General features: G+C 47.0%; 1 protein-coding gene across 1 annotated transcript in view; it reads left to right on the forward strand.

Moving 5' to 3' along the window:
• The first annotated feature begins 1,316 nt into the window (after positions 1–1,316).
• The window catches only part of LOC129855163 (leucine-rich repeat and immunoglobulin-like domain-containing nogo receptor-interacting protein 3), a 49,700-nt gene continuing 34,489 nt past the window's right edge, over positions 1,317–16,527 (forward strand). The window contains exon 1 of the mRNA XM_055922537.1: positions 1,317–1,861. The gene's annotated coding sequence lies outside the window, so the exon portion shown is untranslated. The remainder of the gene's footprint in view (positions 1,862–16,527) is intronic.

Here is a 16,527-nt window from a genome sequence, read left to right on the forward strand (position 1 = left end):
GTCAGCACAAGAACTGTTCGTCGGGAGCTTCATGAAATGGGTGTCCATGGCCGAGCAGCCGCACACAAGCCTAAGATTACCATGCACAATGCCAAGCATCGGCTGGACTGGTGTAAAGCTTGCTGCCATTGGACTCTGGAGCAGTGGAAACACGTTCTCTGGAGTGATGAATCACGCTTCACCATCTGGCAGTCCGACGGATCAATCTGGGTTTGGCGGATGCCAGGAGAACGCTACATGCCCCAATGGCATAGTGCCAACTGTAAAGTTTGGTGGAGGAGGAATAATGGCCTGGGGCTGTTTTTCATGGTTCGAGCTAGGCCCCTTAGTTCCAGTGATGGGAAATCTTAACGCTAGAGCATTAAATTACATTCTAGACGATTCTGTGCTTCCAACTTTGTGGCAACAGTTTGGGGAAGGCCTTTTCCTGTTTCAGCATGACAATGCTCCTGTGCACAAAGCTAGGTCTATACAGAAATTATTTGTCGAGATTGGTGTAAAAAACATGTTTTTTTTAATTATAAAAAAATAACTCCCTCACGTGCCTGTTGCCAACCCCTGCTATAAGAGATCAAATGTAAACCCTCAGACAAAACAGCAGAACGATCATGTAGGCTGTAATATGATTATGAACATACATTTTTGGAATGACGTTGTCGATTTCTACAATGAGTAAAAATCGTGCTAGTACAGAAACATAAAAAAATGATCACCCCTTCCATAAGATCATTACTGGGTGGTTCCTTACATAATTATAAATGTGTTCGCATTTTCTTAGCTTTGCATAGAGATTTTGCCTCAGTGCACCTGAAGTGTTGTCTCTTAAGGACAATAAAGGGACAATAAGGGGTGAAATAAGGTACAGTCTATGCGTTCACCTGAATATGACACTCTTGCACTGCCTTGGACTCCGATTTACTCTGTTATTTAACACTATGGCTGAAGTATAAAATATCTGTTTGAACAGCCTGGAGGTAAAGTTATCTCCTCATTCTCAGCTTCTGAGTTCCCAGGGGGGATAAAATGTGACTCCTATGTTGCTTGTCTGGGGTTATGTAGAGGGAGAGAGTAAATTAGCTTTTTTACTGTCTGGTCAGCAGAAGTTTAGAAATATATTATAATATCAAGAAAAAAGTATATTTCCATGTTCAAGCAATCTCAAATGCAATGTATTGAACCTCTCTATTTTTCATAATTCCATTGCCATCTGGCCCTTTGTGGATGAGCTAAACCTTTTGTCTATGTTTTTCCTGTTTTCCAGACTTTTGAGATGATCCCTAAGCCGTTAGTTGGCTAACAGAGTGAGTTGTGAAGCTGAACAGCCGGAGTAGTGGAGAGGCAGCAACAGCACAGATGTGCTCCACTGAACAGCAGCAGCAGGGCTGTCTCTCTCCCTCACACACACATGCGCACACACACACACACACTCACATGCCCCTGTAGTGAAAGAGCACACCATCACCAGATCAGGCTGTCACAGTGGCAGAGACACAAAGCCCTGTGCCCAATGGGAACCAGAAGCTGACTCTGGAACACAAAGACGAGAGAGAGAGGGGGAAAGAGACTTCAGTTGCCTTTTCATCTGCAGAGGCAGAGGGAAGAGGTTGATGCACTATAGATAGCGGGAGCGAGGGGGAGCGAGAGGGGGAGCGAAGCAATTGCAGTCAGGCTCAGTTGCTGCTGTCACAAGCTGGAGGCTCAGTGAGTATTATCATAGGAAGCTGGTGGAGCAACATCACAGTCCAACACACACACACTCTCTGGACAGACGGACCGCAGAACCAGAGACGCACAGGCAACACACACACGCCGAGTGAGGACCAGGCTTGTGAACGTGGATGGACCACCGGTCAAGATCTGGGTAAGACAACTTCTACTATGCAAAAGCCACACATTCACACAGGCATGCACCCAGCACAGACATTGAACACATGGGATCACCATAGCACTTGGGACAGGACTCCCTGTCACTGACATCCACCTGTAATCAACTGAAGGTGTAATAGCATTAATGAATTAGGATGTAACACCACATATTAGATTGGAGCTAAGTGAATGGATATGGTATAATCATCCTCTTTTGTCTCCCTGCCTTGTGGACTTTTGTGCGGTTTCCTATCACATCAGTGTCATCCCATTCCCAACCCTTCTGTTATCACTTCCAGAGGCTCTGTGTGTTGTTTCTCCATCAGCCTCAGGTCAAAGTGGGTTTGTGCAGTCATAACAGATTGTTTTCCAAGGAGGTAGACAGACATCTGATGTTGTTATCACTGTGGGTGGGTATTTTCTCTCTGTCCCTAAAACGTGTCTTCTGTGTTTGCTTCCTCTGTGCCACCACGTTCTGCCCGTGTCTTTGCTCATCCTCACACAATTAGAGCTTGATTACCAGGACAGAGAGGAGGCTGCACCCGGGATCGACCCCGCAGGTGTCTCACTGTGAGGGGGACGTGTTGTTGGACTGACTCCCTGTCCTGCCACAGTCAGACTGACTGGCTTAGTGGGACTGACTGAATGACTGACTCTGGAGCTCTAGGGCTTCCAGCAACCCTAGTCAGACAGACAGACATGCAGTCAGACAGACAGACAGACATGTAGTCAGACATGCAGTCAGACAGGCAGACAAACAGACATTCAGACAGACAGACATTCAGTCGGACATGCAGTCAGACAGACAGTCATGCAGTCAGACAGACAGACATGCAGTCAGACAGACAGACAGTCAGACACACATACAGTCAGTCAGACAGACAGACAGTCAAACAGACAGTCAGTCAGACAGTCAGACAACAGGAACAATAGCTGCTGGTGAAACAGTCTAGTTCTCCTATCCAATCTGCCTGCCTGTATGCCTGGACTTATTTCTGATGCCAGTTTTTATTGGTTTTCCTGATGGATTTTTATGTGAGAGATGAGATAAGATGCAATGAGACAAGATGATACTTTGTCTGTTATGGGATATTGGATGGGATATTGGTTAATCAGAGACAGGAGAGCACCGGTAGCAATTGCACTTATAACCCTCAGTCAATTGCGTTTAACAGCACCTAGCCACAGGATAACCCTGCCCATCCATAATGAAATGGCCTAATGAATTGTTATGGCACCCACGGTGCCTCCGAGTGCAATGTATCCATTACGCCTACGGATCTCTGCCATCTCCTGCTGTTGCATATAAAGCTGTCCACTGTGCTCAAATATGACATTACATCTCCTCAGCACTGGCAGAGCCGAGCCTCATTGTTTCCCAGCATGGCTTTGAGGCCAGTAAAACAGCCATGCATCCCCTGTAAGGAAACTTAGAGCACCATTACTGTCACAGTGGGCAGAAGAGAATGAGGGAGTGGAAAAGTGGTGGAGGACAGCAGAACACTGCCCCTGTGTGCTGTCAAACACCTGAGGGCTACTAGTAGTATGTAAGTGGCAATAGTGAAAATATCCAGCTGGACAGTTCGCTCTTGAAATATGGGCATTCCGCTTTAGTTGACTTCCCACTCTCTCACCTCTTCAGCTGCATAATGAATGTTCAGAATGACCTGTCCTGGACCAACTGCAGCGCTGTGAGTCGGCAACATCAGTCATACCTTAAGAACATCAATCCTGGTTCACAGCTCATAGAGGTCATTGAACAGACAGGCTCCTTTCAAAATGTTTATTTAACCTTTATTTAACTAGGCAAGTCAGTTAAGAACAAATTCTTATTTACAATGACGGCCTACCACGGCCAAACCCTAACACAGACGACGCTGGGCCAATTGTGCGCCGCCCTATGGGACTCCCAATCACGGCCGGTTGTGATACAGCCTGGAATCGAACCAGGGTCTGTAGTGACACCTCTAGCACTGAGATCCAGTGCCTTAGACCGCTACGCCACTCGGGAGCCCAATATTGTCAACCTGTGTTACAGTTTTACGTGTCAGGGTTGTCATTTGCTACATTGCCTTGTTATGAAGGTGTAATACGTACAATAGAGATGGAGTGATTGGAATTAGCACCATTATGTAACTTGATTCAGTATTGTACTATGATGTCTTTGGATGTCCACCAGCTGGTGACTAAAGCCAATAAAGGAGATTACAGAAGGAGCCCTGCTTGTGTTCGCAGACAATATTCCTCAGTTTTGTCACACCACCACAATCCCATCATCATACCACACCTATCCACCAGTCATTTCACCTCCTCCAACCGTAATGCATTTCCTCTGTTCCCGCTTTGAGCGGAGCCCTTGTAACAACATGGTCGGTTCATTTGGCATCTGAGCTAATGAGTTTGCCTGTGACCCCTTTGTAGCACAGAGAGCATCTGCCAACGCAGATACTACAATAGGCAGGTCAGAACAGAGGAGAGGGTGAGACAGGGATTTGTATTCCTCGGGGGCAGCATTTTGATGTCTTTCTGGTCTTGGCATAAAAGAGAGTGGAATGAGTCATGTCTAGTGGAAACTAGTCATGTCTTTACAAGGGTGCTAAAAGAGAGAGCTAGGGCTGATTAGTAGCGGTTTTTATGCTTTAGCTGGTTCACTTTAGCTGGTTATCATATCTATAGACTACTTCTGTTCCATGGTCAATGTCATCTGCTACAGCCTGGACTCTGTTAAGCGCTGATAAGTAATTTGTTAATGGTTGGTTTCTCATCACATTTCAGGGATGTCAATTATTGGTCAACCATTTCAGAAGGTTTACAAAATGGCAGAAGATAGAGGCATGGAAGTGTGAGAGGCTGACAGTTAAAAACATGAACCTGTAAGTGTAACTGAGCGTGGCCGCAGAGCCGGTAAATCACCTAGTGGGAAGTGGAGAGCCGGAGGAGGTGGTCAGGGGCTGTGAGTTTATATACTCGTCAGTCTCCACCTCATTTCATTTGATGTATTTTCTTTGCCTGGCAGCTCGACTTGAAATAGTGTGACTTGCTGGCCATAAAACGGATCTCTCTCCAGTATGGATGTACATGAGTGGGTTGTGGGGGCAGCAGGGTGAGTTATACAGGCTCTATGCTACAGTAGCTGTATCACTCATCGTAGGCCATAGTCCCTCTGGCATTCCTGTTTTAGAACACCTGTTTACTGTGGCCTTTGGGGGACAATGGCTCAGGTTCCTCTTTGTCTCTCAGTGGGCCTGTTGCTTGGGCCAGCTCTTTAATTACAAAATAAATGATCTAGTCATCAAACAAGCCACAAGCTGGTTGTACCATTGTGCCATAATCTGATTGATGTGAGGGCACAGGGTATTTGATTACCCTACCCATGGTCTGCCCACCACTTGTCAGCTGCAGGTGGCCTTAATATGATAGATTTGAAAGTGTTTGTCCAAAATAGCTATTTTATTGTTTAAATGTTCCCACACACAGCCCCGACCCTGGCGAGAAGTTATAATAGAACCCTTTTGTCTGGTGTGACCAGACTTAAACCGATTGCTGCTCTGATTAATCGGTTTTCTTATGAAGCATTTCACGCATGTTAGTTAATAGTTAACAGGGTATTAGACTGAGCTGACTGAGCTTGGGACCGGCAACCTTCAGCAGGGGAGCTGAGTGAGTGTGATGATGAAAGGTGAAGATGGATGATCAGTCAGATTGTGCTGGAGCTCAGCCATCCACCAGCATTCTCCTCAATCAGCCTCTCTGTCCAATGCATGACTCCTATCTATCATCTAAAGCAGGGGATCATGGTATCAGTTCAGAAGCATCTTTCCTCTGTGTTAAATAATGAGTCAGTTCCTCAAATCGTCTCCGGAGTAGGCAGCAGATACAACAGCAGCAGGAGAGCAGAGCAGGCACAGCTATATAGCAGCAGGATGTCGGGTACATTTATATTTTATATAAGTGCAATGGCAGAGTGTGGTAGTGGGGACAGCTAATGATGGAAACTGAACCCAGTTATTTCCTTCATTATGCCGGGTTAATGTATATGTGTGGGGCGGAAGGCAGAGGGAGAGATGGAAGGCAGCTTCCTCGTCTCCCCAAAAATCCCAAGAGTTGGAGTGTATTTTTAGGGTAATGGTTTTTACTACTCTATCTCTATCTGTGTCATTTTATAAAGCTGCCTACGAGCAGGGGGAAGGGACCTATTCCATTCTCCAATTCCCTTTTTTTCTGGATGTTTTGAACGAAGAAATCAAATGTGGTCCTTTGTGTCTGTCTGTACATAGGCAGCAGCTACAGTCGTGGCCAAAAGTTTTGAGAATGACACAAATATTAATTTTCACAAAGTCTTCTGCCTCAGTTTGTATGATGGCAATTTGCATATACTCCATAATGTTATGAAGAGTGATCAGATGAATTGTAATTAATTGCAAAGTCCCTCTTTGCCATGCAAATGAACTGAATCCCCATTTCCACTGCATTTCAGCCCTGCCACAAAAGGACCAGCTGACATCATGTCAGTGATTCTCTCGTTAACACAGGTGTGAGTGTTGACGAGGACAAGGCTGGAGATCACTCTGTCATGCTGATTGAGTTCGAATAACAGACTGGAAGCTTCAAAAGGAGGGTGGTGCTTGGAATCATTGTTCTTCCTCTGTCAACCATGGTTACCTGGAAGGAAACATGTGCCGTCAACATTGCTTTGCACAAAAAGGGCTTCACAGGCAAGGATATTGCTGCCAGTAAGATTGCACCTAAATCAACCATTTATCAGATCATCAAGAACTTCAAGGAGAGCGGTTCAAATGTTGTGAAGAAGGCTTCAGGGCGCCCAAGAAAGTCCAGCAAGCGCCAGGACCGTCTCCTAAAGTTGATTCAGCTGCGGGAATGGGGCACCACCAGTACAGAGCTTGCTCAGGAATGGCATCTGCACGCACAGTGAGGCGAAGACTGTTAGAGGATGGCCTGGTGTCAAGAAGGGCAGCAAAGAAGCCGCTTCTCTCCAGGAAAAACATCAGGGACAGACTGATATTCTGCAAAGGGTACAGGGATTGCACTGCTGAGGACTGGGGTAAAGTCATTTTCTCTGATGAATCCCCTTTCCGATTGTTTGGCATCCGGAAAAGAAGCTTGTCCGGAGAAGACAAGATGAGTGCTACCATCAGTCCTGTGTCATGCCAACAGTAAAGCATCCTGAGACCATTCATGTGTGGGGTTGCTTCTCAGCCAAGGGAGTGGGCTCACTCACAATTTTGCCTAAGAACACAGCCATGAATAAAGAATGGTACCAACACATCCTCCGAGAGCAACTTCTCCCAACCATCCAGGAACAGTTTGGTGACAAACAATGCCTTTTCCAGCATGATGGAGCACCTTGCCATAAGGCAAAAGTGATAACTAAGTGGCTCGGGGAACAAAACATCAATATTTTGGGTCCATGGCCAGGAAACTCCCCAGACCTTACTCCCATTGAGAACTTGTGGCCAATCCCCAAGAGGCAGGTGGACAAACAAAACTCCACAAATTCTGACAAACTCCAAGCATTGATTATGCAAGAATGGGCTGCCATCACTCAGGATGTGGCCCAAAACTTAATTAACAGCATGCCAGGGCGGATTGCAGAGGTCTTGAAAAAGAAGGGTCAACACTGCAAATATTGACTCTTTGCATCAACTTCATGTAATTGTCAATAAAAGCCTTTGACACTTATGAAATGCTTGTAATTATACTTCAGTATTCCATAGTAACATCTGACAAAAATATCTAAAGACACTGAGGCAGCAGACTTTGTGAAAATTAATATTTGTGTCATTCTCAAAACTTTTGGCCACGACTGTACTCTTCCTCGGGTTCAGTAAAATTAAGGTTATATTTAATTTTAAAACATTATCCCAGAAAGGAGAGTGTAGAACGGTAGAACTCTCACTTATCCACTTTCACAAATAACTGGTTCTCCAGGAGGCGCTGAATGACTTGTCGAACATGGAGAACGTGTTCTTGGGCTGATCGGGAAAATGGTGTGGTGCCTGGGAGAAGGTCAATGGCACAGTCGTAGGTCAATGGCACAGTCGTAGGGACGATGGCACAGTCATAGGGACGATGGCACAGTCGTAGGGACGATGCGGGTGAAGAGAAGTAGCCGGAGCCCTGCTGAAGACCTCCAGGAGGTCATGGTACTCTGCGGGACTGCAGAGAAATCCGAGGCTTTACTTAAGCCCTGAGGAGGCCGTCTTGGGGAAGGCTGCGCCGCTTTGAGACAATGGGAATGACAGAACGGACTCCAACCCAGGGTTGAACTCGTGGTCCAGTCAATAACGGAGTTGTGGTTTTAGAGCCAAGAAAATCCCAAAACAACAGGAACATGGGGGGAATCAATGAGGAGAAGCTGTACAGCCTCACTGTGATTTCCTGAATCACGCAGATTAACAGGAACAGTGCTGTGGGTAACTCTTCCAATGGAGCGGCCGTCCAGTGCCCTAGCGTCCATGGGAACAGAGAGGAGTTGAGTGGGGATACCTAACTCAGAAACTAGGGTAGCGTCCATAAAACTCTCATCCGACAACAGTTGGAGCTCATCCTACAGGAACGTACTCGACTCTCTTTTCTCCACATACAGAGACGCGTACAAAGCTCTCCCTTGCCCTCCATTTAGCAAATCTGACCATAATTCTATCCTCCTGATTCCTGCTTACATGCTAAACTTAAAGCAGGAAGCACCAGTGACTCAGTCTATAAAAAAGTGGTCAGATGAAGCAGATGCTAAACTACAGGACTGTTTTACTAGCACAGACTGGAATATGTTCCGGGAATCTTCCGATGGCATTGAGGAGTACACTACATCAGTCACTGGCTTTATCAATAAGTGCATTGAGGACGTTGTCCCCATAGTGACTGTACATACATACCCCAAACAGAAGCCATGGATTACAGGCAACATTTGCACTGAGCTAAAGGGTAGAGCTGCCACTTTCAAGGAGCGGGACTCTAACACGGAAGCTCATAAGAAATCCCGCTATGCCCTCTGACAAATCATCAAACAGGCAAAACATCAATACAAGACTAAGATCAAATCGTACTACACCGGCTCCAATGCTCGTCGGGATGTTGCAGGGCTTGCACACTATAACAGACTACAAAGGGAAGCACAGACGAAAGCTGCCCAGTAACACGAGCCTACCAGGCAAGCTAAATAACTTCTATGCTCGCTTCGAGGCAAGTAACACTGAAACATGCATGAGAGCATCAGCTGTTCTGGACGACTGTGTGATCATGCTCTCCGCAGCCGATGTGAATAAGACCTTAAAACAGGTCAACATTCACAAGGTCGCAGGGCCAGACAGATTACCAGGACGTGTACTCCGAGCATGCACTGACCAACTAGCAAGTGTCTTCACTGACATTTTCAACCTCTCCCTGTCTGAGTCTGTAATACCAACATGTTTCAAGCAGATCACCATAGTCCCTGTGCCCAAGAACTATAAGGTAACCTGTCTAAATGACTAACCACCCGTAGCACTCACGTCTGTAGCCTTGAAATGCTTTGAAAGGCTGTTCATGGCTCACATCAACACCATCATCCCAGAAACCCTAGACCCACTCAAATTTGCATACCGCCCCCAACAGATCCACAGATAATGCAATCTCTATTGCACTCCACACTGCCCTTTCACACCTGGACAAAAGGAACACCTATGTGAGAATGCTATTAATTGACTACAGCTCAGCATTCAACACCATTGGGCGGCAGGCAGGCTTGAGGTCAGGGGCAGGCAGAGTGGTCAGGCAGGCTCGAGGTCAGGGGCAGGCAGGGTGGTCAGGCAGGCTTGAGGTCAGGGGCAGGCAGAGTGGTCATGCAGGCTCGAGGTCAGGGGCAGGCAGAGTGGTCAGGCAGGCTCGAGGTCAGGGGCAGACAGAGTGGTCATGCAGGCGGGCTCAGATTTAGGACAGGCAGAGTGGTCATGCAGGCTCGAGGTCAGGGGCAGGCAGAGTGGTCATGCAGACGGGCTCAGATTTAGGACAGGCAGAGTGGTCATGCAGGCTCGAGGTCAGGGGCAGGCAGAGTGGTCATGCAGACGGGCTCAGATTTAGGACAGGCAGAGTGGTCATGCAGACGGGCTCAGATTTAGGACAGGCAGAGTGGTCATGCAGACGGGCTCAGATTTAGGACAGGCAGAGTGGTCATGCAGACGGGCTCAGATTTAGGACAGGCAGAGTGGTCATGCAGACGGGCTCAGATTTAGGACAGGCAGAGTGGTCATGCAGACGGGCTCAGATTTAGGACAGGCAGAGTGGTCATGCAGGCGGGCTCAGATGTAGGACAGGCAGAGTGGTCATGCAGACGGGCTCAGATTTAGGACAGGCAGAGTGGTCATGCAGGCGGGCTCAGATTTAGGACAGGCAGAGTGGTCATGCAGACGGGCTCAGATTTAGGACAGGCAGAGTGGTCATGCAGGCGGGCTCAGATTTAGGACAGGCAGAGTGGTCATGCAGACGGGCTCAGATTTAGGACAGGCAGAGTGGTCATGCAGGCGGGCTCAGATTTAGGACAGGCAGAGTGGTCATGCAGACGGGCTCAGATTTAGGACAGGCAGAGTGGTCATGCAGACGGGCTCAGATTTAGGACAGGCAGAGTGGTCATGCAGGCGGGCTCAGATGTAGGACAGGCAGAGTGGTCATGCAGACGGGCTCAGATTTAGGACAGGCAGAGTGGTCATGCAGGCGGGCTGAGATTTAGGACAGGCAGAGTGGTCATGCAGATGGGCTCAGATTTAGGACAGGCAGAGTGGTCATGCAGACGGGCTCAGATTTAGGACAGGCAGAGTGGTCATGCAGACGGGCTCAGATTTAGGACAGGCAGAGTGGTCATGCAGGCGGGCTCAGATTTAGGACAGGCTGATTGGTCATGCAGACGGGCTCAGATTTAGGACAGGCAGAGTGGTCATGCAGACGGGCTCAGATTTAGGACAGGCAGAGTGGTCATGCAGGCGGGCTCAGATGTAGGACAGGCAGAGTGGTCATGCAGACGGGCTCAGATTTAGGACAGGCAGAGTGGTCATGCAGGCGGGCTCAGATTTAGGACAGGCAGAGTGGTCATGCAGACGGGCTCAGATTTAGGACAGGCAGAGTGGTCATGCAGACGGGCTCAGATTTAGGACAGGCAGAGTGGTCATGCAGACGGGCTCAGATTTAGGACAGGCAGAGTGGTCATGCAGGCGGGCTCAGATTTAGGACAGGCAGAGTGGTCATGCAGACGGGCTCAGATTTAGGACAGGCAGAGTGGTCATGCAGACGGGCTCAGATTTAGGACAGGCAGAGTGGTCATGCAGACGGGCTCAGATTTAGGACAGGCAGAGTGGTCATGCAGACGGGCTCAGATTTAGGACAGGCAGAGTGGTCATGCAGACGGGCTCAGATTTAGGACAGGCAGAGTGGTCATGCAGACGGGCTCAGATTTAGGACAGGCAGAGTGGTCATGCAGGCGGGCTCAGATTTAGGACAGGCAGAGTGGTCATGCAGGCGGGCTCAGATTTAGGACAGGCAGAGTGGTCATGCAGATGGGCTCAGATTTAGGACAGGCAGAGTGGTCATGCAGACGGCTCAGATTTAGGACAGGCAGAGTGGTCATGCAGACGGCTCAGATTTAGGACAGGCAGAGTGGTCATGCAGACGGCTCAGATTTAGGACAGGCAGAGTGGTCATGCAGACGGCTCAGATTTAGGACAGGCAGAGTGGTCATGCAGACGGGCTCAGATTTAGGACAGGCAGAGTGGTCATGCAGGCGGGCTCAGATTTAGGACAGGCAGAGTGGTCATGCAGACGGGCTCAGATTTAGGACAGGCAGAGTGGTCATGCAGACGGCTCAGATTTAGGACAGGCAGAGTGGTCATGCAGACGGCTCAGATTTAGGACAGGCAGAGTGGTCATGCAGACGGCTCAGATTTAGGACAGGCAGAGTGGTCATGCAGACGGCTCAGATTTAGGACAGGCAGAGTGGTCATGCAGGCGGGCTCAGATTTAGGACAGGCAGAGTGGTCATGCAGGCGGGCTCAGATTTAGGACAGGCAGAGTGGTCATGCAGACGGGCTCAGATTTAGGACAGGCAGAGTGGTCATGCAGACGGCTCAGATTTAGGACAGGCAGAGTGGTCATGCAGGCGGGCTCAGATTTAGGACAGGCAGAGTGGTCATGCAGACGGCTCAGATTTAGGACAGGCAGAGTGGTCATGCAGACGGGCTCAGATTTAGGACAGGCAGAGTGGTCATGCAGACGGCTCAGATTTAGGACAGGCAGAGTGGTCATGCAGGCGGGCTCAGATTTAGGACAGGCAGAGTGGTCATGCAGGCGGGATCAGATTTAGGACAGGCAGAGTGGTCATGCAGACGGGCTCAGATTTAGGACAGGCAGAGTGGTCATGCAGACGGCTCAGATTTTGGACAGGCAGAGTGGTCATGCAGACGGCTCAGATTTAGGACAGGCAGAGTGGTCATGCAGACGGCTCAGATTTAGGACAGGCAGAGTGGTCATGCAGACGGCTCAGATTTAGGACAGGCAGAGTGGTCATGCAGGCGGGCTCAGATTTAGGACAGGCAGAGTGGTCATGCAGGCGGGCTCAGATTTAGGACAGGCAGAGTGGTCATGCAGACGGGCTCAGATTTAGGACAGGCAGAGTGGTCATGCAGACGGCTCAGATTTAGGACAGGCAGAGTGGTCATGCAGGCGGGCTCAGATTTAGGACAGGCAGAGTGGTCATGCAGACGGCTCAGATTTAGGACAGGCAGAGTGGTCATGCAGACGGGCTCAGATTTAGGACAGGCAGAGTGGTCATGCAGACGGCTCAGATTTAGGACAGGCAAGGGTCAGAACCAGGAATGACGAGAAAAAGAGAGACGGGGAAAAAACAGGCGCTACGAGAAAAACATTGGTTGACTTGGCAAACAAGACGAACTGGCACAGACAGACAGAAAACACAGGTATAAATCCACAGGGGATAATGGGGAAGATGGGCGAGACCTGGAGGGGGGTGGAGACAAGCACAAAGACAGGTGTGACAAGATCATTCATTTAAAAAAATGTAATCTAAAATATTTTTACGGCACCAACAGTGCACACACTGCATATTTATGTGTGTCAACACACATGAGAGAATTTGACTTCACTGGCTGCTTATACAGTAGAGTGAGGAGAATACTTTGGTTCTTGAGTGAGTGTGTATGTGTGTGTGTGTTTGTGTGTGTCACCTCTCAGAGCCTTTACAAACAGGGCTGAGGCACGTTGGATGTGCTGTGTGTGTGTTTTTTTCTTGGATGGCGTTCACTGTTCTCTCTGTTTGACAGGTGTACTCTCGTCTGTGTGTACTGGGTTGCCACACTCTTAAGGTTAAGAGGACAGAGTGCCTTTGGATCACTGGGATATGCTATGAATTTATCATGCACCGGTGCCTCTCTCCACTCCAGCATGTCATTGGTTGAAATGAATTATTCAGCTTTCTTAGAAATACACAACCATCACAGATTCATAGATTGGTCGGTTGTATGGGAGTAAACTGTCAGAACCTATCCCGTCATCCTCTCCAATCCCCCCCCCCCCTCTCTCTTGCTCTGTCTTTTTCTCGCTCTCATCTCAGATCAGTTGATCTCTCGTCTTTCGGATGAAGAGCTGCCTTTCTTCCAAATGTGGTGAAGGCTGATTGGTGGATGAGTCGGGATAAACATTGTCTAAGGGGCCTATTATCTGTGTGATGGCCGGGTGTTTGCTGTTTGTTTGTTTGTGTGCTTGGCTGTGCTGTTTGTTGACACTAACTGCCTGTGCTTTTATACAGCATACTGTTTTATCCCTGCTCCAGTGAGTTCCTGTGTGATGTCAGAAGAGATCTGCATTTGATGTGCAGCACCCAATTACCCAGAGATCTCACTGTACAGAGTGGACCATGGCATGCTGCCTAGGCAAGCCTGTGGGAGGCTATGAAGTGAATATGGGATCTCTGTTAGCAGCTTCCCCAATCCAGGGTCAGTGAAATTACATGCTTATACAGGTTTAGTGTGATTTCAATAGACAGTTTTAGTTTTATTCTGCTGTGAGCATAGCATTTTTGATGATCATAACGCTAGATATGCTACAGAATGTCACCATTATTATTTGAGACTCAATTGTTGGCTTTTTGCTGGCATTTTCTATAAGGCAAATACTCAATAATGTATGATCTACTGTATGTTGCAGATGAAAATGATATATGATTGTAAAAACATATGATACACATCACATAGTACTATTCCTGTTCCTGTTGGGAGCCAGGACCAAGGTGCTAGGGTAGGAATCACATACTGAGAGAGAGAGAGAGAGAGCAGCTGAGTCCTCCTAAGCTTTCATCTGGGAGACCTCAGAACTTCTGTTATTTACCACGGCTCAGTGTTACCTCTCCATGGAGCATTAGGCAGACTTTAGTATGGCCACTGCACAGTGGGGTAGGATTTCTCTCGAGCTGAGATTTACACCAGAGAGACAGGAGAGAACACCTGTCAAATACCCATCCAGTCACGCACGTCTGCCCTCTCCGCAGCGCTTCAATTTAGACAAATCCATTTCTTCCACTCTCTCCTTCCCTGGTTCTATCAAGTTGTATAATCCCTCACCTTCCTTTAAACCAGGGGTGGGGAACCTTTTTGCCATCAAGGGCCATTTGGATATTTATAAATTAATTTGGGGGCCATATTATTAAAATGTGCTATTTTCTGCTTTATTCATTTTTATTGTGACTTTAATCACTGACATTGAGTTTAAATATGACTTGTATGATGTTTATTGTGCCCTTGAGTATTTAGACAAGTGCTAGTCCTATTTAAATGAATATTACTATTGTAAATAATGTTGTTGTTGTTATTATGATTACTTGTTCAAACTCACTTCTAATGCGATGGCTGAAACTGCTTATCTTTGACGAGCGTATGATGTCAGCTGGCAGTGAAGATGATGCTACTCGCAGCTGGTTTTCCAGGTTTGTATCAGTCAGTCTTGAGCGGGAAATTAAATCTTTGCAAGAATCAGTTTGGAAAAGAACTGCTCACAGCAGTAGGTCGTCCCGAACACAGATGCAAATTTAAGAGCATGTCTCCTCAGAACAGGAAAATTCTCAGCACTAACGTACATTTTGTAGAACTCAAGGAGAGGGAGGTTGTTGTACCTGGCTTTGAGCTCGTCATTGCTTTGCAGCTCAATGACTTCGTGTTGTAGGCCATCCTGCACATCCGCTGGTTCGACGTTAAACGTTGTTGCAAATATGTTCCACTCCAGTTGTTTACTTTTCACATTCTTATACTGCTCACAAAATGCAAGCTTTCCACACTCACCGGCATATTCCAACGTAATATCAGGCTCTTGTCCTTGCAGAGTAGGAAAATGCACTGTGTTACCCCTTTCTAGTTGAACTTTAATTTCGCTTCGAACAATTTCACGTTTGATAGCAGATCGCTGAGAAGCTGGTTCGGTCCGTGAAGCTTCAAGTCAGACAGATACTTGGTTATGTCCACCATGAAGTCCAAATCACACATCCACTTGTCATCACTCAGTTCTGCGACAGGTTTCCCGTTCATCTCCATGAATTGTTTTCCTCAAACATACAAGTAGTTTACACCATTTTAAAGATAAACTTGTTGTTAATCCCACCACAGTGTCCGATTTAAAAAAGGCTTTACGACGAAAGCACACCATCTGATTATGTTAGGTCAGTACCTAGTCACAGAAAAACACAGCCATTTTTCCAGCCAAAGAGAGGAGTCACAAAAAGCAGAAATAGAGATAAAATGAATCACTAAACTTTGATGATCTTCATCAGATGACACTCATAGGACTTCATGTTACACAATACATGTATGTTTTGTTCGATAAAGTTCATATTTATATCCAAAAATCTTAGTTTACATTGGTGCGTTACGTTCAGTAATGTTTTGCCTCCAAAACATCCGGTGATTTTGCAGAGTGCCACATCAATTTACAGAAATACTCAAAATAAACATTGATAAAAGATACAAGTATTATACATGGAACTTTAGACAAACTTCTCCTTAATGCAACCGCTGTGTCAGATTTCAAAAAAAATTCACGGAAAAAGCACACCATGCAATAATCTGAGTATGGCGCTCAGATACAAAAACAAGCCATACAGGTACCCGCCATGTTGTGGAGTCTACAGAAGTCAGAAATAGCATTATAAATATTCACTTACCTTTGATGATCTTCATCAGAATGCACTCCCAGGAATCCCAGTTCCACAATAAATGTTTGTTTTGTTCGATAAAGTCCATAATTTATGTCCAAATACCTCCTTTTTGTTTGCGCGTTTAATTAAAAAATCCAAATTCATAACACGCAGGCCAGACGAAAAGTCAAAACATTCCATTACAGTTCGTAGAAACATGTCAAACGATGTTTTTAGGATGTTTTTAACATAAATCTTCAATAATGTTTCAACCGGAGAATTCCTTTGTCTTTAGAAACGAAAAGGAACCCCGCTGCCTCTCACGGGGGCGCACCTGAGTGAACTCATGGCACTCTGCCAGACACCTGGTTGAAACAGCTCTCATTCCCTCATCCTTCACAGTAGAAGCCTGAAACAAGGTTCTAAAGACTGTTGACATCTAGTGGAAGCCGTAGGAAGTGCAATATGACCCAATAGAC

The sequence above is a fragment of the Salvelinus fontinalis genome, chromosome 5 (genome assembly GCF_029448725.1).
Source record: "Salvelinus fontinalis isolate EN_2023a chromosome 5, ASM2944872v1, whole genome shotgun sequence".
In the NCBI taxonomy this organism is placed as follows: Eukaryota; Metazoa; Chordata; class Actinopteri; order Salmoniformes; family Salmonidae; genus Salvelinus; species Salvelinus fontinalis.